General features: G+C 40.8%; 2 long non-coding RNA genes and 1 pseudogene across 2 annotated transcripts; 2 read left to right on the top strand and 1 right to left on the bottom strand.

The window, feature by feature from the left end:
• The first annotated feature begins 3,538 nt into the window (after window positions 1-3,538).
• Window positions 3,539-6,927, top strand: LOC131244117 (F-box protein At5g07610-like; annotated as a pseudogene).
• Window positions 6,928-12,576: 5,649 nt separating this feature from the next.
• On the top strand, window positions 12,577-14,437 carry LOC131243035 (uncharacterized). The gene is made up of 2 exons (XR_009169820.1): window positions 12,577-12,701; window positions 14,066-14,437. It is a non-coding gene; the product is annotated as an uncharacterized LOC131243035 (long non-coding RNA).
• Window positions 14,097-18,114, bottom strand: LOC131243034 (uncharacterized). The gene is made up of 2 exons (XR_009169819.1): window positions 17,358-18,114; window positions 14,097-14,422 (listed from the first exon to the last, which is right to left on the bottom strand). It is a non-coding gene; the product is annotated as an uncharacterized LOC131243034 (long non-coding RNA).
• Between the last annotated feature and the right edge of the window lie 6,540 nt (window positions 18,115-24,654).

The following is a 24,654-nucleotide window of genomic DNA, read 5'->3' as shown; positions in this document are numbered from 1 at the left end:
TACTATAAGAGTGCGAACAGTTTTCATCTTGGCCACAGGAGCGAATGTCTCATCATAATCAATTCCGTGTTCCTATTTGTATCCCTGAGTGACAAGCCGAGCTTTGTATCAATCCAATGAGCCGTCAGACTTGAGCTTCACAGAATAAATCTATTTACTGCCAATTAATTGGTGGTCAGGAGGTTGAGTAACAATGTCCCACGTATAGTTATCATCTAATGCTGCAAGTTCTTCTACCAGAGTCTTCTTTCAACAATCATAACTGGCTACCTGATGATATGAAGTAGGAATAGATACAGTATCTAGGGTAGTATTCATGGCAGACATAGAGTATATCAAGCGATCAGGCTGTCGATGTTCACGAGTGGAATGACATACCAAGATAGGATCTGAATCGGTTACAGGTACAGCAGGTGCGAGAGTAGTAGGTGATGGATCTGTACGTGGTCGTCGTGAATAAACCTACAATGGACAAGAAGGTAGAATCGATACAATCGAAATTTTAAAAAAAATAGTAAGACCAGGAGAGTCTGGTGTGGGCGAAGGAGGACCAGATGACTGGAAGGCAATATGCTCAAGAAAAACAACATGTCGTGATACCCGTACATGACGAGAGACCGAGTCATAGCAACGAAAGCCCTTTTGAGTTTATCTAAATCCCAAATACATACATTTTACTGATTTTGGGGAAAGTTTATTACGTTCACATGATGCCAGATGAACATAACATACACAACCAAAAACACGAAATGTAGAATATGTAGGAAGAGAACCGGTGAGAACCAAGTAGGGAGATTTACTATTCAAAACTGTAGTTAGCAACCGATTAATCAAGTAGACTGAATGCATCATAGCATCTACCCAGAAGGAACGAGGAACACTCATAGTTATGATTAAGGTATTGGCAGTTTCAACAATATTGCAATTTTTGCATTCAGCCACCCCATTCTGTTGTGGAGTATCAGAATAGGTGGTTTGATGAGTAATCCCATGACCCTGAAGATATGTACGAAAATTGGTGGAAAGATACTCTCCCCCTGAGTCAGAGCGGAGAGTTTGGATTTTTACTTAAAATTGTGTGTCCACCATAGAATGAAATATTTTGAATTTTTCAAACACCTGTGACTTAGAGTGCAAAAAGTAAATCCAGGTGTAACGGATAAAATCATCAATGAATATAACATAATATCATAGTCCAGAGAGAGACATAATTGGGGAAGGGCCCCAGACATCCGTATGCACCAATTCAAACATAGATGATGATTTTGTAGTACTTAGAGGAAAGGGAATACACTTACTTTTTGAAAGGCAACAAGAAGAACAAGAATAATTCAAACCACTTTTATTAAGAGAAATATTCCCTAATATACCAAAAGAAAAGAGCTAAATCAAACAATCAGAATGTGGACGACCCAGGCGAAAGTGCCAGAGTTTCCACATTTTATTTGCTGAACAAATATCCAAGGAAGGGGGAGAGAAGAAACAACGAACTGGAGTAACTGATGAGTGAAAGTCCAGCACGTACAAATATCCATGCCGCCTACCCTTCCCAAGTACCTTCCCCATTACCAGATCCTGCACAAAACAACAATTTGGAAGAAATATGACTAGGCAGTTATTGGATGTAAGTTGACCAACTGAAATTAAATTTGAGGAGAGTTTAGGGACATGAAAAACATCACGAAGGGTAAACTGGATATGGTGAGAAGGAGAGAAAGTTAAGGAACTAACGGACTGAATTGGTAATTAGTTCCATCTGTAGTAGAAATAGCCTGATTGCCAATGTAGGGACGAATATTGCGAAGATGGGATACATCCAGTCTTATGATTTGAAGCACCAGAATCGAAGAACCATGGTGAAGATGCGGTTATACCTGACATACCGAACGCAAAAAAGGCCTGCACGATCTGTTGGAGCATCACAGGAGTTAAAGGTGAGGAAAGACCTTCAACAGAACCAGTAGATGCAGTATCACTAACAAAAGGCTCGAAAGAAGTAGGCACAGAAGTAGCAGAAAGAGCACGGCCACGACCACGACCTCGACCACCACGTCCACGGCCGAATGAGGATGTGTAAGCACGTGAACAACAGTCCTGAAGACCATGACTAGTCCTTCGACAATACGTGCACCAATCTTTGCACTAAGCGACGACATGTCCCACTTTGTTACAGCAGCAACAAGTTAAAAGAGTGGAACCACGGTTTGGTGCAGAGGTGAATACAGTAAGTGCCAGGTCAGATGGTCCCTGAGGTGTCCCCTAAGAGAGGACCTGCAGTCGTTGTTCTTCGGCTAATAAATCATTAATAACCGAATTCATTGAAGGAGTTGGGCTAAGGTCAACTAAGGTTCAAGAGAGCAGCCCTGCATTGCTCAAATTCCAGCAGCAATTTCATAAGAAACTGTCTAACTTGCGCACTCTCGCACATTGTGTGGAATATTTTAAAGTCATTTGGGAAGTTAGGATCCATCATAGCCACCTCTGTCCAAATTGTAACCATTGTAGAATAGAAAGATTGAATACTTTTGTCACCCTAAGTAAGGTAAACCAGATCTTGTTCCAGGCGGTATAACCTAGCCACATTACTCGATTGATATATTGCCTAGAAATGCTCCTACATAGCCTTAGCAGTGCGATGTGGTGTGAGGCCAATAGCTATTGATCGATCGACAGAATCAAGAATCCAAGTAATAATCCATCCATTTTTCATTTCCCAATCAGCCATTTTTTCGACATCGGTGGAAGCGGGAATAGGAACAGATCATCAATCAGTGCCCACAAACCACGACCCTTAAGAAAACTTTGAAAGTGGATGGCCCATAGATTATAATTGGTGTCATCAAAACTACATCGTGAGGCCTCTGTACGGGAGTCTTTGTCTATAGATAGGAAAAGATATAAACTACGCCAAGGAAGAAGGTACCTTGCAGCAGGAGAGTTGGTTGCAGGCAATAGAACCACAACAGATTAGAACAACAATCAGCAAGAGGGTTTATATCACCACCAACAGATCAAAACCGTAACAAGCAAACGGCAACAGATCAGAACAGTAAAAGGAGGGAGCGCAGCAAGGGACGAGCCAAATCAGATCAGAACAACAACAGTGATAAGGGGATGCACGTGTGCAAAGGTGCACATGAGTTCAGGTAAGCATTACAGAAGTACTATGAGGGAGCACGCGTGCGCAACAACAACAACAACAACAATAGCAACAGCGAGGGTGAGTGCAGCAGGGGCGTGCGCAATAGGAGGGGTCGGATGCAACAGGTGCGAGCACAGCAGGTGTAGCAGGGATCGAATCTGACAAGCAGGACCAAATCTGATGAGCAGAACGAGATTGTTAATAGAGAGCAGGACCAAATCTGATGAACAGAACGAGATTGTTAATGGAGAGCAGGACCAAATCTGATGTGGATCTAGAGGTTTTTGTGGTCGTGCAGCAGGTATAGGCCACCGGATCTGAAGATAGTAGAGACTGGCCGCAACTATAGTGGGATCTAGAGATGGTTTTTGACAACGAGCACGCTATTGGAGTACGATGGAGATAATGGCAGGTTGCAGAGAAGATGACAGAGCCACCGGAATCAATGGAGGAGGTTGTCGGAGTCGTGGACTGCCGGAAATCGAAGAGGGACCACCGGAATCAAAGGAGGAGCGCCGGTTTAAAAACTTGGCTCTGACACCATGTAAACACACGGATTTGGAGAATGTTTTTCTGTATTTTAGACAATCCTAAAGGGTTGAATATATAGAGTTTTACAACAACTATACAAGGTAAGATGATAAATACAAAATCTTCTATACAAGGAATGTGGGCTGTCTAACAGAATTAACAAGCATAATAAGCCATGTTTGGTTGCCAATTGAAAATGAGTTTATCTCATTGTAATTAACAGTAATATGTATGGGAGATGTTGGTAAGGATCAAAATAGTCCTGCTAACTCATAGTTTATAAAACTAAGGTCGCCAATACATAATTACTGTTAACTACAATGAGACTAAATTTTTTGTAAGTGGCAACCAAACAAGGCGTTAGACTCCGTTCAAACTAAAGCATAAGTTGCAATTATGACGTATTAAAATGGGTACTATTTCAGATCTGAAATTAGCTTTAATGTGGATTGTGGAAAGCATATTCCACATTGAACAGATCGGTTAAAGCCTGCTAAATGTGCTAAAAAATGCAAGTGAGCTCTTATTAATTGTTAGCGTGTATTGGGTTTCACTATTGATCCGAATTGCAATAATTAGTCTGTAAGTGACAATTACCAATTTGTAATTATCATCCATTGTATCGCTAGTATGGGTTTGGCATTGTGGCCCCAAAGCGCAATCGCCTTACTTTCAAGCTGGACTTGAACTGAGTAGAGGTGAAATTTGAGGGCCAGTTAGGGAATGCTTGGAAATGTCGCCAAGACTTCTTTTTTTTTTTTTTTTCATCTTATTTAAGATGAATGTTTGCAACTCAATTCAATTCAATTCAGTTGCTCGTTCAAACACAGCCCAAATTTTAGTGTTATTTTTGTACAAACCAACATGTAGATGAAGGAATTGGCTAATGCGAATAACTGGAAAAGGATGACCCATTTTGACTAGGATTTGACTATTTGTGACTCTGAAAGTCCGTATGAATCAGGGTGGTAGACTCATCAGGAAGGCCAAACATTTGTGTTGAATGTTGGACTATTGGCCATTCTTTTCCAACTGTCCATTTTGTTTATACACAGCGGCTCACCTAATGAGATAACTGGCCTGATTCTTAGGCTGGACAGATTAACAATTGGGCCTACCAAATGATGCTTTGGATATTGATGAATGGCCTGGATCACACGTGTTCCATGTTGCCACTTCTGTAGATGTATGGGTTTAACAACTATCAATGTGCGCTTCTGATCCTAATGGGAGATTGCCCTCAATTGAACTTTTCTAGCCTCACTTGAAACCTTCATAATAAAAAAAAAGGGTACTAGGACTAATTGATGATTAGCGAAGGAGGATTGATCACACCTGTTCAGCCCACCAAATGACTGGACCATTTTACTTTTCAGGCCATGAGACATGATCGGAGGGGCTCACCCAGCAAATGGTCAGGATCTTGCATACATGCATGTGAGAAGAAAGGATTGAGCAAACTAGATCAACAAAAGCCATCAAACTTGATTGAAAGATATCAAAGGTGGCCTTTGGACGGTCAAGTTGAATTGAATTGCAATTACATGGTGGAAATGACCAAAGTGGGGGAATTCCACTTGCACTCATTCCAGGTTCAATTTGAAATGCACAGAATTGCAATTAGCAGTTTTTGTGACATCATGAATTAAAATGGAATTAACTCCACTTGAAATTGGAATCAACTCCACTTGAAATTAGCAGTTTGGTACATATCATCACCCAAATGCACCGATTTGACTCGACTAGGATCTATATTAGCTCTGACAATGACGCTTTCAAGACCAGTGAGGCATTTTCATTTTGAAAGTATACACTTAGCAGTTAGCACTAGTTTTGGAACCATAAGAACAAGTAAGTTGGAGACTATAAATAGGAAATATTGATCTACCTTGCTTGAAGGATGATGTCCAGATGTGGGCCTGAAAGTTGATAGCAATTTACCACATATAAGGAGATAGAAATAATGGTTTTTTAAAGATGAATTTACCTTCACCGGCCAAACATTGAAAGAGGTTTCCTTTGTTGAAATGACACTTCTAAAAAGCGAAAGAGACTTCATATCATCTCCTGACTCTTTAAGGAATGAACATTGATTTTACGTCAAGCATGTACTCACCAAATATATCATTGCAGAATGCATGGCATCGTCAGTGTTCCCCTGTCTACTCATCCAAATCTGTCATTCAAATCTAAAGATCAAAGGTTTGGGTAATCACTGAAGTGTGATTATGGTATAAAAGATTATTAATGGTAGTAATGAGAATACGGATGGTTAAAATCATTGGACCATGTCTGCATGTGGGTCCCAGTGGGTTGGGACATACCTTGGATCCAGAGTCACAACAGAGGCAAAATGTGCTTTTCTTTTCTCTATTCACCTTAAGTTGGATCTACTCACCCCAGCTCTTCTTCTTTCAGACTTGTTGGTCATTCAACCACTTTCCATTCAAATTTGTTCCCATAGATAAACCTAACTCCAGAGTCCCTGAACCATCTCTCTCTTTCTTACAAATAGGTTTCTCAGTAACGCATTCCTGCAATGGTCTTCTCTTGTGCAAACATTACACGTGAATATGGTGGGGATATTAAATACTGGTTGCAACCCGACCACCATGGAATATGTTCTTCTTCCAAAATCTACATCCATCTCCATCCAATGCATTAGTATTGCATTTGACCTGTCCAAGTCCCCCCACTATAGAGTAGTATGTTTGTCGTATAAAAGACAATCATATCCACGTAGGTATCTATTCTTCCCAGACAGGTTCCTAGAAACTGCCAGTAGTCGCTTTACATGAATCATATTGCATCCTCTATGATAAGGGAGTGTTATGGAATGGAGCACTACACTGGACAGATCATCATGAATCATCCCTCTCTGTCCATGTTGAAAGAGAATCCCTTTGGGCAATCAAACTACCTCCAAAACCAATAGGATCGAACCAGGTACGTAAATATTTTGGGGAATCAAATGGGCATTTATACTTGATAGAACCTATGATTCTCACAGGATTGAATTTGATATCTTAAAGATGGAGTATGACTACTCTCAGTGGTCCATTAGGCACCATGTTAATCTCAACAGTGGTAAAGATATCCTGAGAAGTTGCTGCCCTTCGCTGGTTTGTTCTACCCAAGGAAAAACACATCTCAAAAATTTACTCTATTGCATCTTCTACAAGGAGCAGAAGAAGTGTTATGGATATACATACCTGGAAAGATCATCTCGTATCAGATCACAGATGGACCTTTGATAAGTACTGTGTTTGGATCCTCAGGGCCTTGAGTGGCTCGACTTTCACACATACTTCAATACCCTCTCATCCGTTTCATCACTATCTTCATACTCGAATACCCTCTCATCCATTCTATCACCATCTTCATATTTCCCAAGGTCTTGAGTGGCTTGACTTTCACACATACTCAAATACCCTCTCATCCATTCGGTCACCATATTCACAGTTCCCAGAGTGAAGAGAGAGAGAGAGAGAGAGAGAGAGAGAGAGAGAGAGAGAATAAAAGATAGAAGAAGAAAGAACTCAGAAGAAAAGAAAGAAGAGAGAGAGAGAGAGAGAGAGAGAGAGAGAGAGTTTAAATATGATTGCAAGAATTAAACACAGAATTGCAATTAGGTCTTGTCTGGATAACAAGTGGAAATCCAAATAAAGCTATCACAAAAGCCACCTTGTATTTCGTGCGTGCGAATTTTGACCATGGTGTTTGGATAATGATTGCATTTTAACTATCCACACATGGTGAAATGTCCCATCATGGGAAAGTAATCCATTTTCTTTTCTTCTCTTTTCTTTGTCCACTATCCAAACAGAGCCTGGAAGTCATTTGGTCTTTGTTGAGGATTCTTAGACCAAAGCATTAGGGGAACAATCAAGAAGGAATTGAACTGCAATAGATAAAGAACTGCAAATGCCTACCGTGTGAGGAACTTTTGAAGTTCCATAAATAAAAAGAGCCTTACAGAACCAACATGGGAAAGACGGCCTAGTTTGGTATAGAAATACCTCAAAATTTCCCATTTCTGCTAATGTCTTTGCTTTTTTGTTTTTTTCACATGCTTGTAATTTTATTTTTTTCACGTTTATCCCTGAAAAGTTTGCCATAATTCATCATCTGAGCTGCTTACACAAATAGAGTTGTTATTAGAGAAATGTCAAACACCTGAGCAATGATTGTAAAGATATGGCAACGCCAACTTCTGTGTGTATTCGTTATTCGGATACTGGGAAAATGCAGTCAAATTCACTCCCAACCATGCATAGGCATTCCATGGCTTGTAGATCATGACTACTAGTACGCCTAGACAGGCATTGTACATGTGGCATATATGCATCAAAATCTAATCTGTCCAAATCACAGGCCCCAGTAGAAACCGGACGAACGAAATTTCAGATATATTGAACATGACCCCTTATTATTTCATATTTGTTTGGTAAATTTGAACTGTTGAAAAGAAAAACATCTTAACCATTAATATGATGGCTACCAATTGGACAACATTACAATCTGATCATTGTGATTTCTGGGACTTTGCTGTAAAGTTGCATGAACCTTCTACCTAGTTGATGCTCCCACTTTGACTTGTGCTTCAGAACTGCACTCCCACTCCCTCTTCCTGACTATTGAAGCTAGGTATATGCTGGATTCAAATGGTTTCCATACCCATGCACACACATCAAATCAAATGGTATGAATCATGGGCCTTGCTGTGTATAAGGCCCTGCTTCGATGCATTGTTGAATTCAATTGCAATAACTACCTCAATGGAATGGAACTGACCAGATTGTGATTGCCTTTCCTTAGTGTTCATGTTGAGAGACTAAGCTCCAATTGTAGTGACACTGCTTTCAAGTTGGACTGAAAGAAATGTAACTAGAATTTGAGGGCTACTGTGATGTGTTCAGTGACCCTGGCCATCTGTGTATTTTTGCCCCACTTTCCGTAGACCATGCCCCACAAAATTCCCAAATTGGATGGTCTTGACCACCAATGCTAGGTCCTTTTTTGGTTGTTGAAAGAGGACTGTTGTTGTAACTTCCATTCATCTTCCATCTTAACAAATATATTGCTGAGCACATCATGGTTCCACTTAACCAATACGTCCAAAGCTGGACCAACACACTATCTGATTCCAGTTCAACCAAAAGAATAGAAGTTTATGTGAGCAACCTACATGTGCTTGAACCTAAACAACTTGGGGAAGTCATCATTTTTTTAATCATGATTTGTTTGATCAGTAGACCCGGACAAAGTTTTGTCATGACATAACTGAATTGAGCCACTGAATATTCAGGAAAAACACTATCCATTGCCCTGTCGATTTTTGCACTGGGTAAATTTTGTTGTCTGAGAACCTTGCATCCACCAGCCTCCTGTTTCCTACAACTAGAGCTGTATGCGAAGCGAGTTAGCCTGGTTAACTCGCTCGACTCATTCAGAAAGTCAAGATGATTTTTTAAGCTAGAAAACATTTCGACCTGAGCCTGAGCTAGACTGACCTCAACTCGAATCGGCTCAAAACTTGAGTCAAACTTGACTCGGTCCGAATCGATTCGACTCAGATCGGTTCACTTAATATAAATATTTTGTAAATATTTTATATTTTAATAAATTATATATTATATTATATTATATTATTATTATTATTATTTTATATATATATATATATATATATATATATATATATATATATATATATTAAAAACCTTAAAACCCTTAAAACCTAAACTCGAACTCAGCTCATAGGCTCGAATTCAAACTCGGCTCGAAAGATCGAGCTCAAGCTTGGCTCAAGTTGGCCTGAGCTGCTGACCGAGTTGAGCCGAGCTAGCCACTCAGGCTTGAAGACCGAGCTGAGTGCGAGCTAGGATAGCCTGCTGGTCAAGCCGAGCCAAGCTGGGCCAAGCTCCACTCGGTTCACCTCGTGTAAAGCTCTACCTACAACGAAGAAATCGTCCACTGCCCCACATTCACAAGATGATGTTATCATGTCTGCCCAAAAGAGACCAGGTAATCTTCAATACATGAAGTATATGCCACTGGTCCCTTGAAACCTCTGCTAAGGGAATCAATATGCGTACAGACACATTGGGCCTTTGAAGCATCCACCATAGGTTTCAAAATTGCCAAGGAGCTTTAAATTATAGTTGGTTGTGATAACTCAGGAAACATTAGGAATTTGGAGAATTCTCCTTGAGTTTTGAGTTTTTCTGTATATTGCTATAGCCTAAATGGGGCTTTTATACAAATGTACATCATATAAGTGGAAAAGAATCTCTCTATGCATGGACGGAAATTAAATGCAATATCTAACTATACATAGAAGGGAAAGAAGCTATCAGGTTGAAACACTGGTATTTTCATTATAGACAAAATTCCATTATGTTAGCACCCATCTTCAATGATGCAAATCGTTAATCTGATAAGCCCCTTAGTGGATGGAAATGGCATAGTCTCCTTCCTGAATCATCCCCATCCATCCAATCAGTGGACTTTATCCCCACACATAGTGTTGGATAAATATATTCCAACTGTCCACATGCCCAAACATTTCCCAGAATCAGCAAGGCACCTGTTTATTTCCTACAATTTCTTGGGTATATTATGGAAATGAGTCTCCTGTTTGTCTAAGGCAAAATTCCATCCAAAGTTGCATAAAGAGTCCCACATTAGATGGATTAAAGTGGAAATCCAGAGCAATCAAGTCCTTATATATAGGAAATTCTCAACTATCTATTGAGCGGTTTAGGGTGTGTTTGGATGCACAACTCAACAGCCTAAACTGAATCTAGAGAAATGGCCAAATTGTAACTATGTTTCCGATTTGCCCTCATATTGCAGTAACATGCATTAATTCTCAACTGGAAGGAACATATATTCCTCGATATGGGTGCTAGGAGAGAAATTTTTCATTTACAATTTATCAGCCTAATTGTTGCAGTCAATGCATGGATGGATGTTTAATTTGAAATGGATGGATGTTTAATTTGAAATGGATAGCAAGAATTAAACACAGAGAAACACAATTTGAGAATTCAAAAGACAGACCAATTACAAAATTGTGAAACCACTGGACTAAATCTGCAACTCATCTATTTCCATGATGATTCCATCCCCTCAAACGCGGCGACATGTGTTTAACATGGTTATCACATGTTGTATATCCAGATTGTGATTGCCTTAGTGTTCATGTTGAGAGACTAGGCTCCAAATTGCGGTTACATTACTTCAAAGTTGAATGTAACTACAACTCGAGGGCTACTGTGATATTCTGGGCAATATTTTTGTTTAGTGATCCACACCATCTGTTTATTTTGGCCCCCAAATTTCCCATATAGGAAGATCATAACCACCAATGCTATGCCTTTCTTCAGTTGAATCAGGACCGTTATATAACATTCATTCAGCTTGCTTGACCTTAACAAAATTGTTGCAAAACACATCACTACCTTGTTCGTAGGGCCTTGTGTGTCCTCGGATTAAAGATTAAGACTCCCTTTCAACCCACCATTTTGTTGTTTCATTTGAGATAACTTCTTAGCTGCCTCAGATTGATTCATCCCGCTACAATTGCAGTTTCATCCTGCTACAATTGCGATCACCTGCAAACTTACAAGTTTCTTATTTATGACCTCTCAATGCAAGCAAAACAGAGGTGCTTCTCCAGATCAACTTTGAAAGAAACATTGTAAGGCAGGAAAGCGAGTAAATGTTCAGAGGGTGAACCTTCTTGACGGTGCCCATGTAGCGGTGCTCATGTAGCGGACATCCTTGCCTGGATATTAGATCCAAAATGCTCATCATGCAGGTCCCATGATGCCTGGATATTAGAAACAAAATACTCATCATGCGGTCCCAATGATGAAATTCAGGCCAATGTGTTCATTGGATGGGCTGGATGTGTATAAAACAAATTACAGTTAAAAAGATGGCCAACCACCCACATTCAACATGCATGCATGCCCCACCAGATGAATGGATCGCCCGATCATTTGGATCAGATATCCTCACTTCTGGTGTTCATGTCAGATCTCAGGTCTGTGTGCCAAGTTGGCATGACTGGCCCCTAGTACATGGACAGATCTTGTTCTATTCATTTGAATTAGCAAACATAGGCCTCATCTAGTTGCTAATTGAAAATGAGTTTAATCTCATTGTAGCTAACAGTAATATGTATTGGAGAATTTGCTAAGATTTTAAACTAGTCTTGAAAAGCATAATTTATATAAACTAGATCACCAATACATAATTACTGTTAACTACATTTATATGAAAAAGAAATATGCTGCACTAATGAAAAACACATTCAATATTGAATCCTTCAGAAATCCATTGGATATTGATGAATTTATGAAAAGTGAATTATTCAGAAATACATTGTTGAATATGCTATGTACAAGAATATTAAGAAAGATGAGAAGTAGTCCTCTATACAAGAAGATTAAGAAAGACGAGAAGAAGTAGTGAATCTCACATATAACCAATGCGGCATTGGCTGAAACACAACAACTCCGGCGGAATGTTAATCCACGTGCGAACAAGCCCATCAGATCCGGTGCTTGCCAACAGGCCAATCTCTGTCCTGCTCATATCCAACCCCCGCACAGCCCCTTTATGATCCTCATACACCGTCATCTTTGAATCATGATCCCCTAGACCATAATCCCAAAGAACAAGTTTCCCATCGTACAAGGAAGAAGCGATTTGATGCGTCTTATGTGGTGAAAACTTCACCGGGCATACTTCGTCTATGTATTTGCCACTGAGTACTTTAAAGGTGTCTTTGGGCCACCTGATGTCCCACACCTTAGCACAGTTTTCTCCCATTGTAGTGGTGACAATCTGTGGACCTTAACAGTTCCAGTCAAGGGACATGATCGGCAAATCATTGGCATGGATGGTTTGTGTAGCCTTATTCCCATTGACATCCCAAACACATAAGATTCCATCGAAAAATGAACTGCCATGCTGACTTGTCTCACAGGGATTCCATTTAACTGAGCTCACACGAGCGGTGAGTGGAAGAAGACGCTGGATAATCTTCTTTAGAGCACGAACTGCAGCTGTGTGAGAATTATCCCATGGAGGAGCATCTTTCTTCAATAACTCAGTGAGAACATCTCGATACGAACATACATGAGGGATGAAATCAGAGACATAGTTGACGATGCCGATAAATTACTGAATCTGTTTGGCCGATGTGAGAACATCTGGAAACTGGAGCAAATGTTCAGCAACATGAGGCTGGGGAGAGTACTTGCCATTTCTGATTTCCATACCCAAAAAATCAATGTCTGTTTGCGCCAACTGCATCTTTCTTTCTGAGAGCATAATATCGTAATCAACGCAAATTGCATGAAATCTTTGCAGGAGATCACTGTGACTCTTCTCATCAGGAGAATAGAGAAGAAGATCGTCGATGTACACCAGGCAGTTGTCAAGAATAGGCTTGAAAATTTTGATCATCGCTTTTTGGAAGAGTAAGGGAGCTGTCTTCAATCCAAAGGGCATGACTGTCCATTGATAATGTGCATTTGGGACAGTAAAAGCTGTTTTGTGCCGATCATCTGGGTGGATACCCAGTTGCCAAAATCCTGCCTTTAAATCAAACTTTGAAACAGATAAGTATCTGTCAAATGTTGAACTAAAGACGCACGTGTTGAAGTCACCCCAACAAAAGCCAGTCACCCAGGAATGAACCCAGATCACCAGAAACTTGCAAATGAAGAGCTTGCTAGTTTACTAGCAGAAGATTTAATTGAACCCACAGACTCACCGTGGGCTTGTGAAGCTTTCTACGTGAACAAGCACGCCGAGCAAGTTCGCGGGAAACTTCGCCTTGTCATCAACTATAAGCCATTAAACAAATATTTGCAAGATGACAAGTTTCCTCTGCCAAATCGTGCGTCTTTATTTCAACATTTGACAGATGCTCATCTATTTTCAAAGTTTGATTTAAAGGCAGGATTTTGGCAACTGGGTATCCACCCAGATGATCGGCACAAAACAGCTTTTACTGTCCCAAATGCACATTATCAATAGACAGTCATGTCCTTTAGATTAAAGACAGCTCCCTCACTCTTCCAAAAAGTGATGATCAGAATTTTCAAGCCTATTCTTGACAACTGCCTGGTGTACATCGACGATCTTCTTCTCTATTCTCCTGATGAGAAGAGCAACAGTGATCTACTACAAAGATTTCATGCAATTTGCGTTTACTATGGTATCATGCTCTCAGAAAGAAAAATGCAGTTGGCGCAAACAAACATTAATTTTTTGGGTATGGAAATCAGAAATGGCAAGTACTCTCCCCAGCCTCATGTTGCTGAACATTTGCTCCAGTTTCCAGATGTTCTCACATCGGCCAAACAGATTCAGCAATTTATCGACTAGTCTGCAGTTTTCTTCATCGATGTTCCACAACCTAACAGTTTTGTCTCACGACGCTGTGATGAAAGTGTCATCTGTGAGGTTGAAATCAACGGAGGTGATGCGGGATATATGTGCGTTGAAGCATTTGGTTGGGTTAGAATTATTCACATTCCAGAGGAAAGCAGTCCCATCTTCAGCTGCTAATATCAAAGAATCATGCAGTTTGGATGAGCACCAGGAAAGGTCATTGATATCCCCGATGATAGCTGATGATGTTGCAAGCTGGCCAGTTGATTGGAAGTCGTTTGTGTTGATACCAGAAGCATCTGAAATTTCTTCTTTGATAGATCTTGTGATATTAATCTGAATTAGCAAACATAGGACTCATCAACTTGCTAATTGAAAACGCATTGAATCCTTTAGAAATCCATTGAATATCGATGAACTTTCGAAAAATTATTATCTAAGTACAATGAAAAATCAAGATTTAAGAAAAACATACTGAATTCTTCATAAAAACATTGAGAATTAATGTACTTATGAAAAACAATTGAATATCTTCTGTACAAGAACAGTAGGAAAGACAAGAAAAAGAATTAGTGAATCTGATAGAGAACCAATGCAACATTGTCCGAAACATGACACCTCTGATGTATATCTTCTTCGCTTGTTATTGAATGGAGAAATGTTGTTTTCTTTATTTTTCAAATTTTGAAAGGGTAAGAATACCGTTGTCTACCCTTGTTCTTGAATGGAGAAATGTTCTTCATCTGGTTCTTGAATGAATAAATGTTGTTTTCTTTATTTTTCAAATTTTAAAAGGGAAGAATAGCGTTGAATGCTCTTTTTATTTAACGAATGTTTTGATACTCCTGTACAAAAGTATGATTCATAAACATCCGCAGAATCTTTTTTCAATTTACATACTTCGAGTGGTGACACACGAAAAACCACACTGCCGTTAGTTATGATCCAACTGACACAAATTCTATGCGCATTCTGGAAATTACTGCATAGGTAAGGTCCACCGTGATGTTTTTGATAAATCCACCCCTTCCATCCATTTTGGTAGCTCGTTTTAGTATGTTAAACTAAAAATGAAGTTAAGTAGACGAAACGATGGGGAAGAGTGCGGAAAGAAATGTCATCCCTTAAAACCTTCCTTGACGTTTATATGTCGTACAAACCGTTTATAAGGTCATCCCCACTTGGATGAACCGAAAACACAAAGAAACTTAGCACGATCCAAAACTTTCGATGGCCATATAAAGTTTCAACGGTGATCTTTCTATTCCCACTGTTTCCTCTTGCGTGGCCCCGTTGTGTTTTGAATGACTCATTTTTTTGTTTAATGTCATGAGCTTGGAAAAATGGATGGACGGGTGGATTTCTCACATCACAGAGTGTCCCACCTAATTTATGAGTACATAACTTTATGCAGAAGCTTTTGTCAAAGAAGTCGATTGTTGGTGTACCACACACCACCGACATCGGTCATGTGTACATCGGCTACTCGAGCCAGAATGTATAAACAGTTGAAAGGAGAAAGTTACCTGAGGTCAAATGGACGGACGGTTGGATAAATGGTGGGGCCCACAAACTTTGGTGACATAAATACACCCGCCAATCCGCTTCTTTTGCTAAGAAATCTGTAATGGCAAATTACCAAAATGTACCATCGGAATGTAAAGCAACACATGGAGCGAGTTCGAGTGATGTGTGGTATACCAGGCAATCTACTTCCTTTGCCAAAAAATCGGCTAACCCCAAATTAAAAAAATATACCATCCGAATGTAGTGCGGATGACCTGCAATCGTGACGTCTGTGCATAGGGCTGTGTGGGGTCACAAATATGTCTGCGACAAATCCACTCCGTCCATCTGCTTTAAAAGACGTGATTATAAAAAATCAAGCAGAGCCGAAATTTAGGTGACAAAACCAGATCGAGTCGGGTCAACCCTAACTCAGTCCAACTCAACTCGATGCCCAACTCTAGCTGTAGACATAATTAGGGATGACACATCCAATAGTCACAATGGATTTCTCTTAAACATCCAAGTGTACCATGTACAAATCAAGGTTGGACTACACTCTCACAATTGTTTCCTTTTGTGTGACCCACTTGAATCACTAATTGAGTTAAGTTTTGGACCTTAAGGTTAAATGGGCTGATGCACCTGCTAATTGGGGGTGGATTTGACTTAAACATTATGGTGGGGTCCACTTCAATCAGCCACACCTTAATACCATAGATAAGGTCTCCTACATAGAGTGGGCCCTATCATTATGTTTATGTGAAATCCACTCCATACATAAGATGTGTCAGCCCACATTAGTCCTAGAGCCCAAAAATAGGCCTCATCCATGATTTAGGTGAGCCACACTAGTGAAAATGGTGTTAAAAGGGGGCGCAACCCTCTAAATTGTTTCCTTTTGTGTGGCCCATATGAATCATGGGTTGGGCTGATTATTGGTCACTAGGCATACATTTTAGTTTGGCATGTAATGGTTGGAATGGATTTGATATAATCGTCACGGTGGACCCTAGAAGAAAACAAGGGCAGATGTCTCTCCTCCCACAACTTTGGTGTGGACCAATTGACTCACATTTCAGCCTTATTTTTTGGCCCTAGACCTAGTTTGGGATGATGCATTTAATGGATGGAGTGGACCATGTAAAAATCAAGGGCACAAATCCCTGTCCTAACTATTTCCTTTCATATGGCCCATCTCAATCGTGGGCTGGGGTGATTTTTGGGCCCTACAGCTAAATTAGTGTAACTATAAATGATTGTTGTGGTTCTAACTTTCAATCTCAGAGCCTAATCAAGTTATCCAGAATGCTGTCATGAATTTATAGTGGAACACGCTATACAGAGGGGATGACATATATGTGGACAGAAGGAAGGTATAGAATAATCTATCAAAAAGGTTGGGTGATGAGAATGCGAGATGTCAGTGATTTTGCAAAGTTGTTAATACATTCTAGACAAGATGATTTCTGTTGTGTAGGATCCAACTGCAGTTGGATCATGCAAATGGTTCTGCACTATACCGTTGGATAGGAGGTATCAGAATGGGTGAGATTAACTACATACAAGCAGCCAATGTGACTTTCTCCCATGGCAATCGCGCATTAGACGGTTTCTTTAATGTGATGATTGTGCAGAAAAAGAAAAAAAAAAAAAAAAGACTTGATTTCGATGGTAGTATTTAGTTTAGGAAAAAAAAAAAAAATTTGATTCAATATATTGCTGAATTTGTTGATTTATAAAATTCATAACCAAAGATGCGTACCTTATAATTTGGTTTTCCCTGATATCTCAAACTTTCTTTTACCAAAACCTAATTAAATCAATTTACATTCAACATGTTAGATATGTCAGTGAAATAAATTAAACTATGGCGTATGGCAGTGGTATGCACATGAAGAGAAAGAATGAGAGAGATCTGAAAAGGGAGAGTCAGAAAATGCTGGGCCATCTCCAGTAGGCACCTAACAGGGTTTCGTTCACTAATATGGGGATAAACGGCTTGATGTGCCCAAAATCTATGCAATCCATCAGGTAAATTGCACCTTGTTTTGGCCTTTTTAAAAACAAAAATAATTAGGCTGAATCAATTCTCAGGTGGGTCACTCTATGAAATTATAGCTAGAAACTCTAAATTTACATGGTGTGGCCTGTAAGAATTCTATAAGGTGGGCCTTATTGATCAATGGTCTAGATTGTCCTAAGGGTTGGATAATGTGATCGGGTATACCAGTGGGCCCCACTAAGTTGCAATACATTCAGAAATTCGTGTAAGGGGTGGAGTGCTACATGTGTGTGATACACACACAATGATTTAGATGAACTAGGATTACTAATTCGTGTGGAGCCCTGGCGAGAGGAGTTTTGATGGGTTTAAAACTCCTCACCCCTCTCACCTATATTAACAAGGGCTGGGTCCCCAATCCAACACCACCGATAGAAGTTACAGCCCCATCACAGCCTCTCTAAAGGGTGTCAGGAAAGGAAGACCTCAGCATCCCTATCTACAGCCATGGCATCACAGCGAGATCCTTCAGCCATTCCGCATTAAGTAAATCTAACAGTTGGTATCAGAGACACTGTGCATCTGGAATGGATGATCCAATACAGTAATTCCAGAGATTGGGGATTTCATATTCGAACCCCAAATTAGGGTTTCAAATCCCAGATCCCAAATTGCGGATTTCAGGTCCTAATCCCAAAGTCCAGTCATCAATTAGGGATTTCGAAAACTAAATTCCACAATTAGGGATTTCAGATTGAAATCCCAAATCCAGACATATAGGGTTTTTCGAATCAGGAATTATTGGGAATTTCCAATCCCAAAATACAGCATTTAGGGATTTGAATCCCAAATCCAGAATCAGTTAGGGATTTCAATCCCAAATTATTGGCGTTTTCGAATTCCCAGTCAGGTCATTAGGGTTTCCATACCCATATAGAGATACAGTAAAGGTTCTTTTACATCCTTACCTGTGTCGTTGATGGCGGTAGCCATGAATGCTCAGACCTACATCGGCATCATCCGGAGCCGCTGCCCCATTCAATTTCAATACCGTGGGTGCATATATGAGTGATGGTAGACAGAGATATATATATATATATATATATATATATATATATATATATATATATATATATATATATATATATATATATATATATATATATAACTCTTCGCCACCATTAATGGCTGCCGCATATAGAAATCCTCCGCGTTTGCTCCGGCAGCCATGGAAAACAGTGGAAGAATCATCACCCTTGCGGAAACCCTCATTCGTCAGTGGCTGAACGAGCGCCGATACTTCTTCTGCCCACCCTCTTCGTCCCCGGTCACTGGCAGCCATGATCGTGTTGGAGGTGATCTCTCGTTCGACATTGAGGGAGATGCCTGCAGCGAAATTATTTTTTCGAACGGGCAGACTCATGCGGCTAGGGTTTTCATACCCTGGATCTTGCGACTGCCTAAGACCCGATTGAAACATATTCGGGTCTACCCTATGGACCGGCGAACGGGATCCGTTCTCATACCCTCTCTATCCCTTTATTTTACCGGTTGGGCCTGCCTCCGATTTGCCACTTGGCAATGGGGCTTGGGCCATTTGGGACAGTTTATTTTTCCTGTGGTAGATCATATTGAAGTGCCATAATACAGAATCCAAGGTTGTATCCATAATTAAGTCCACGTTCCATTGAGAATGCTTGTGGGTTTTGTTGACACATCCCTCGGGCTCTCTATTAGGACCGGTGTGTATTATGGACCCACTCTTTTAAAGAATCAATTCAAGACCGGTAATTAACCGGATGAAGTTTCTATTTTGGCCCATACCTATTTTTGTATCGGCCCAATTGCGGTAAATGTTGGATGCCCATTTATTGTTTGAGTCTTTCTCTTTGGGGCCAATTTTGGGCCCTATTTCTTGGATCTAAATCGTCTGTTTAGATTAAAATGAGCGCATAATCTGGATCATTCAATAGATGGACATTAAAGAATATGAACCTTTCATCGTATGGATCTTAAGTATTGGATCTGATCTGTCCATCTTATGGAAACTAATGTACAGATCTAACCATTCATCTGAATCGTTCCATGTCAACCGTCTATCGTGTGAGTGTTAAAGGCTAGACTTATAATACTTATTGATGATGATGAAATCATACAGAGCCTTGATTTAGCTTTAGTAAGCCCATTACCCATCTTTTAGAAGTTGATATAGACCGTTTTGAATGAGGGATGTGGAACCTACCCGTCTGTTTCTCTTTAAGACTCTTCATTTTCCCAACTATCAATATTAATTCCTAGTGGGCCAAATCAGACTTATTTAATTGTTAATCTATTGAGGGCAGGATTAAAATCGCAATCCTAAGTCCTAAAGTCAAAATTTGTGAGATTAAATCCGGTTGTATTAACCACCACAGTGACCTCAATTGGTGAAAACTTTCATGAATAAGGACTTATGATATTGGGAATTCAATTAAAAGATTGCATTCAGTTGCATTCACCTTTAACGATAACGAAAACGCAAACGATCATTGTTTAGCAAGAGCATAAACGGAGTGGAGTAAATGGTGCTTATGATGTAAAGCTGAAAGACTCATCTCACGCACAGGTGTTGAGTGTCCCAAATTTACATAATTGGTATTGCTTAGCTTCATGCTCAGGAGTGTCAGTTACATATTATCGCTACCTCCCACAGGAGGAGTAATGATGATATAACCGACTCTCGGCAGGATCAGATGTTTGGGCCCATCTTCATCCTGAGTAGTTCAATTGTAAGCCTCAAATCAATTGAATTATTAAGTTTTCCTGATATTTAGTTTTATTCATGAATTGTTTTATGTAAACAATTTGCTAATGTGAGTATATTTTACAACCAGTTAAAAATTCAACTCAAACGCATCAAGTTCTCATCCTAATCGAGTCTGACTATGTTCAATGGATAGAGGCCTTAAAGACAATCCTGAAATGCTTACATTTGGATATCACTTTAGAAAATTCCGAACTGTCAAAATCCTTTGAAAACAGTCAGAATATTGATCTTGTAACCTCAGGACATATACCTGAACATAATGGAAACAGAAAAGGAAACATGGTTCTAACAAGAGATCCTCAAGAGCTCATGGTCCTCCACATTCACCAGTTGAAAATTGACCTAGAAATGGATCGAGCCGCAAGCGGGCTAAAAGTAATAATTGTTTCTTTTACAACAAACCGGGCCATCAAAAGAAATAGTGCGTAAAGTATAAGCAATGACTCATAAAGAAGGATAATAATTTTGTTCTAGTCTATTTTGATTTTAATCTATCTAATGTGTCGGTAAATTCTTAGTGGATAGATTCAAGAACTACTATTCACATATATACTTCTATACAAGACTTATTACAGACCAGGCCACCAACTGATGCAGAGCGCTCAGTATACATAGGCAATGGTGTTAATGTCGATGTAAAGGCAATTGGAGTCTATAGGCTTATGTTAGAGTCTAATTATTTATTGTATTTTGTAAATACATTTTGTGTGTCTTCTACAAGGCATAATCTAGTCTCCATTTCTCATTTAGATAAATTGGGATATTCATTCCAATTTGAAAATAAAGGATTTAATATTTACCTTCATTCGATTAAATATGGCACTGGGTCTATGGTGTACAACTTATACCAGCTAGACTTGATTGCCTTACAAGTCTATAATGTTAATGGCTTGTATGAAAATAAAGTAGGATCTAAACGTAGACTAGACAATGAGAATTCCTTCATGTTATGGCACATGCGATTGTATTATATATCTCGTGAAAGATTATATACGTTTATGCGAGAAGAAATTCTTCATTTTCTAGACTTCTCTGAATATAAAGTGTGCATTGAGTGCATAAAAGGAAAATAGAATAGAACAAAAAAGAAAGGTGTAAAGAGTGTAGGACACTTAAAGGTAATACATACGGACATTTGTGGACCATTCCCTACAACATCTTGGAGTGGACATGGATATTTTATTACCTTTATAGATGACTACTCTCGTTTCGGGACCTCTACCTTATCAATGAGAAATCAGATACCCTGGATGCTTTTAAAATCTATAAGACTGAAGTTGAAAATCAGCTCGATAAAAGGATTAAAGTCGTCAGATCTGACCGTGGTGGCGAATACTACGGTAGATATGATGAATCAGGTTGCAATTCAGGACTATTCGCTAGATACCTATAAGATTGTGGCATTGTCACCCAGTACACTATGCCTAGTACTCCAGAGAAGAATGGTGTGGTTGAAAAGTGTAATCGTACTGTAAGCCCCGTATCCTAGACCGTACCGTTCCATAGGCTTCCGCGGTCTTCCCGGTCGAATTCCGGCAACTTTCGACCCTTAACCAGTATTTGCGTGCGACCCTGATTCTCATGCCGTCAACCCGAGTCGACTCAACCCAAGACCTTTACCGCGGCGACCGCGCCGTCGCCGCGGTTCCGATGCCGCAACTCACGTGCCGAGGCGATACCCTGGTCAAGAGATGTGGGCCAGCGTTCAGTGCGAGGAAAACGCCGCGCGTTGCAAAACTCGAGAGAATCTCTACAATATGTCAAATCAATCAAGTACACATCACCCTCCATTACTCACCCATCCCCAAGTACAACCAACTTTCCCTTAAAGTCAACTCTTTCTTACATAAAGTACTCTCACTTACATAAATTTATATCACTCATTAACACCCATCACACCTACCTCTCTCTCATCTCTCTCTCATTCTCAAAACAATTCCAAGAGCTCCAACGTCCATGGCTTCCATGGAGGAGCTTGGTTGGCCCACTCTCTACCACCCATTCCCACTCTCCAAAATCAATCTCCACCGTTCAAATGCACCCTTTGGAGCTCTATGATGCATTGATGGAAGAAGAGGTCCAAGCAGATCAAAGGTGGGTGATTTCATTTATTTGATTTGTGATTTGAGGGCCCATATATGTGGAACCCATCTTGATGAAATTATTGTATCAAAGAGGGACCCATAGTGGCGGGGTCCCTCCACCAACCGATCTCTCTCTCCGTCTCTCTCTCTCTCTCTTTGGTGATGATGTGGCTCACTTGATCAGTAAATCCAGACCGTTGGATCATAAGGCCCACCTTATTGCTGCCTTTTGGCAGGCCCTAGATGGAGGGAATCACAATATCAACTTGATTCGAGGACCCCACCATCTTTGTGTTGTATGTACATCATCCAGCAGAAGGCACTGCAGGACGTTGGCATAACACAAACATCAGCTGATCCAGACTTCTGGTGAGCCACACCACGTGGCCACCTTGATGTATGTACCTTGCATCCACACCGTCCAGTGTTCTGGATAGTAGGGACCATTGAAATGTATGCGTTTCAATCCACACCGTCCATGTCTGGACAGTGAAAAGGGGACCATCGTGATGTATGAGTGCCATCCAGCACCGTCCAGCTTGCTGGATGGTGTGCTAGACACGCTGAAGGTGGGACCGGCCATGGGAGTTGTAATGGCTGGCGTACATCCCACACCAGCTGCTGGCGTTACCAAGTTTTGTGGGACCCACGTTGAAGTGGATTTCATCCACCTGAAGAGTATGCAGTTCGTCCAGCCGTCCATCTGGACGCTAGACATTGCAATTAGTTTTTTTTTTTTTTTAAAAAAAGATATATAATAATAATACATCATATATATACTTATATATTATAATATAATACCTAGTGTTGGGCCTTACGTGGTACCCACCTATGATGTATATGGGGTACCCCCAAATCCCAACTGTCCAATGTGGTGGGCCCCACTGTCTTCTGGTACAGGACGTGCACCGTCCAGCAGCAATTCCTGCTGGACGTGGAGAACCACGAATATCAGCTTGACACAGCGCTGTGGGTCCACACGTGTGGACCCACCTCTGATGAATGTGTTCTATGCACACGGGACCCATCTTACATCCCAGGCGTCCATCTGGACAGCGGGTCCCATGCAGCATGCTGCCCTGGACACCAGCAAGTTACATGGGCCCTACCACCATGACGCATGTGAATTATATCCACTCCGTCCGTGCTGAGTGCAGCACGTGGGACCCTCCTTGTTGATCTTATCCGCACTGTCATCTGCTGGTGGGCCACCCAAACATATCTGATAATCTGGACCGTTCAGATTGTGTGGACCCACCTTGGTCACCTCGCGTGACTCCACCATCCAGCAGTTAGGATGGTGGGTCCCACATGGAGCTCATATCCCCGCCGTTCACCTACTGTGGGGCTACACTATGATGTATTTGTTTCTTCCAGACCATCCAGACAAATCTGGACAGTGCTGGACAGGTGGGACGGTCTCGTGGGATCACGCCACGATGTATGTTTTCTCCATGCCATCCCTCTATTCTGGCAGTGTAGGAGAATGGGATAGATCTGACGTTCAGATGGTCCCACACGTGGTGCACGTGCCTGGAATCCAGGCCGTGCAGATTATGTGGGCCATACCAAGATGTATGTTTTAGATCACAACCGTCCAGTTGGACGTGGACCCCACTTGTTGTGTTGATTGTAAGCATACTGCCACCCATATAGTCTAGCATAGTATATGTATTTTATCTCCACGCCGTTCATCAGTTTTGCATCCCCACTGTCCATCTATTTTTTTTACTAGTGGGCCAGCAGCCAGCATCTTGCTGCTGCTATATTATGTCAGCAAGTTCCGGGCCCACCATGATGTAGTGTTGTATTCATACCGTCCAAATCTGGACAGGTGCTATGTGGGATGCACCGTGTTGCTTGGATCTCATCCACTCCACCCAGCTGATGGGCGTAGGTCCACTTTGATGTATGTAGTACATCCTCACCATCCATCTTCTGATCATGTAGGGCCGCCTGTTGGGCAGACCCAACGGCCAGGAAGACCACCCGCTAGCAGGCCTGTTTGGTAGGGGTCTCAATACCCACTTGATCTTTTGTGTGGGGTGGCCCATCTACGTGGACCCTCCATTTAAAATAGTGGGGACAGCGACATCCACCATTCAAAACTTTTAGAGGGCCACAGTACTTCCGATCAAGCTGATACTTTGTTTTTACTTCAGCTATC

Source organism: Magnolia sinica, chromosome 4 (assembly GCF_029962835.1).
Source record: "Magnolia sinica isolate HGM2019 chromosome 4, MsV1, whole genome shotgun sequence".
NCBI lineage: Eukaryota > Viridiplantae > Streptophyta > Magnoliopsida > Magnoliales > Magnoliaceae > Magnolia > Magnolia sinica.
Note: the sequence above shows the minus strand (reverse complement) of the source record. Positions and strands in the feature narration are given on the sequence as shown.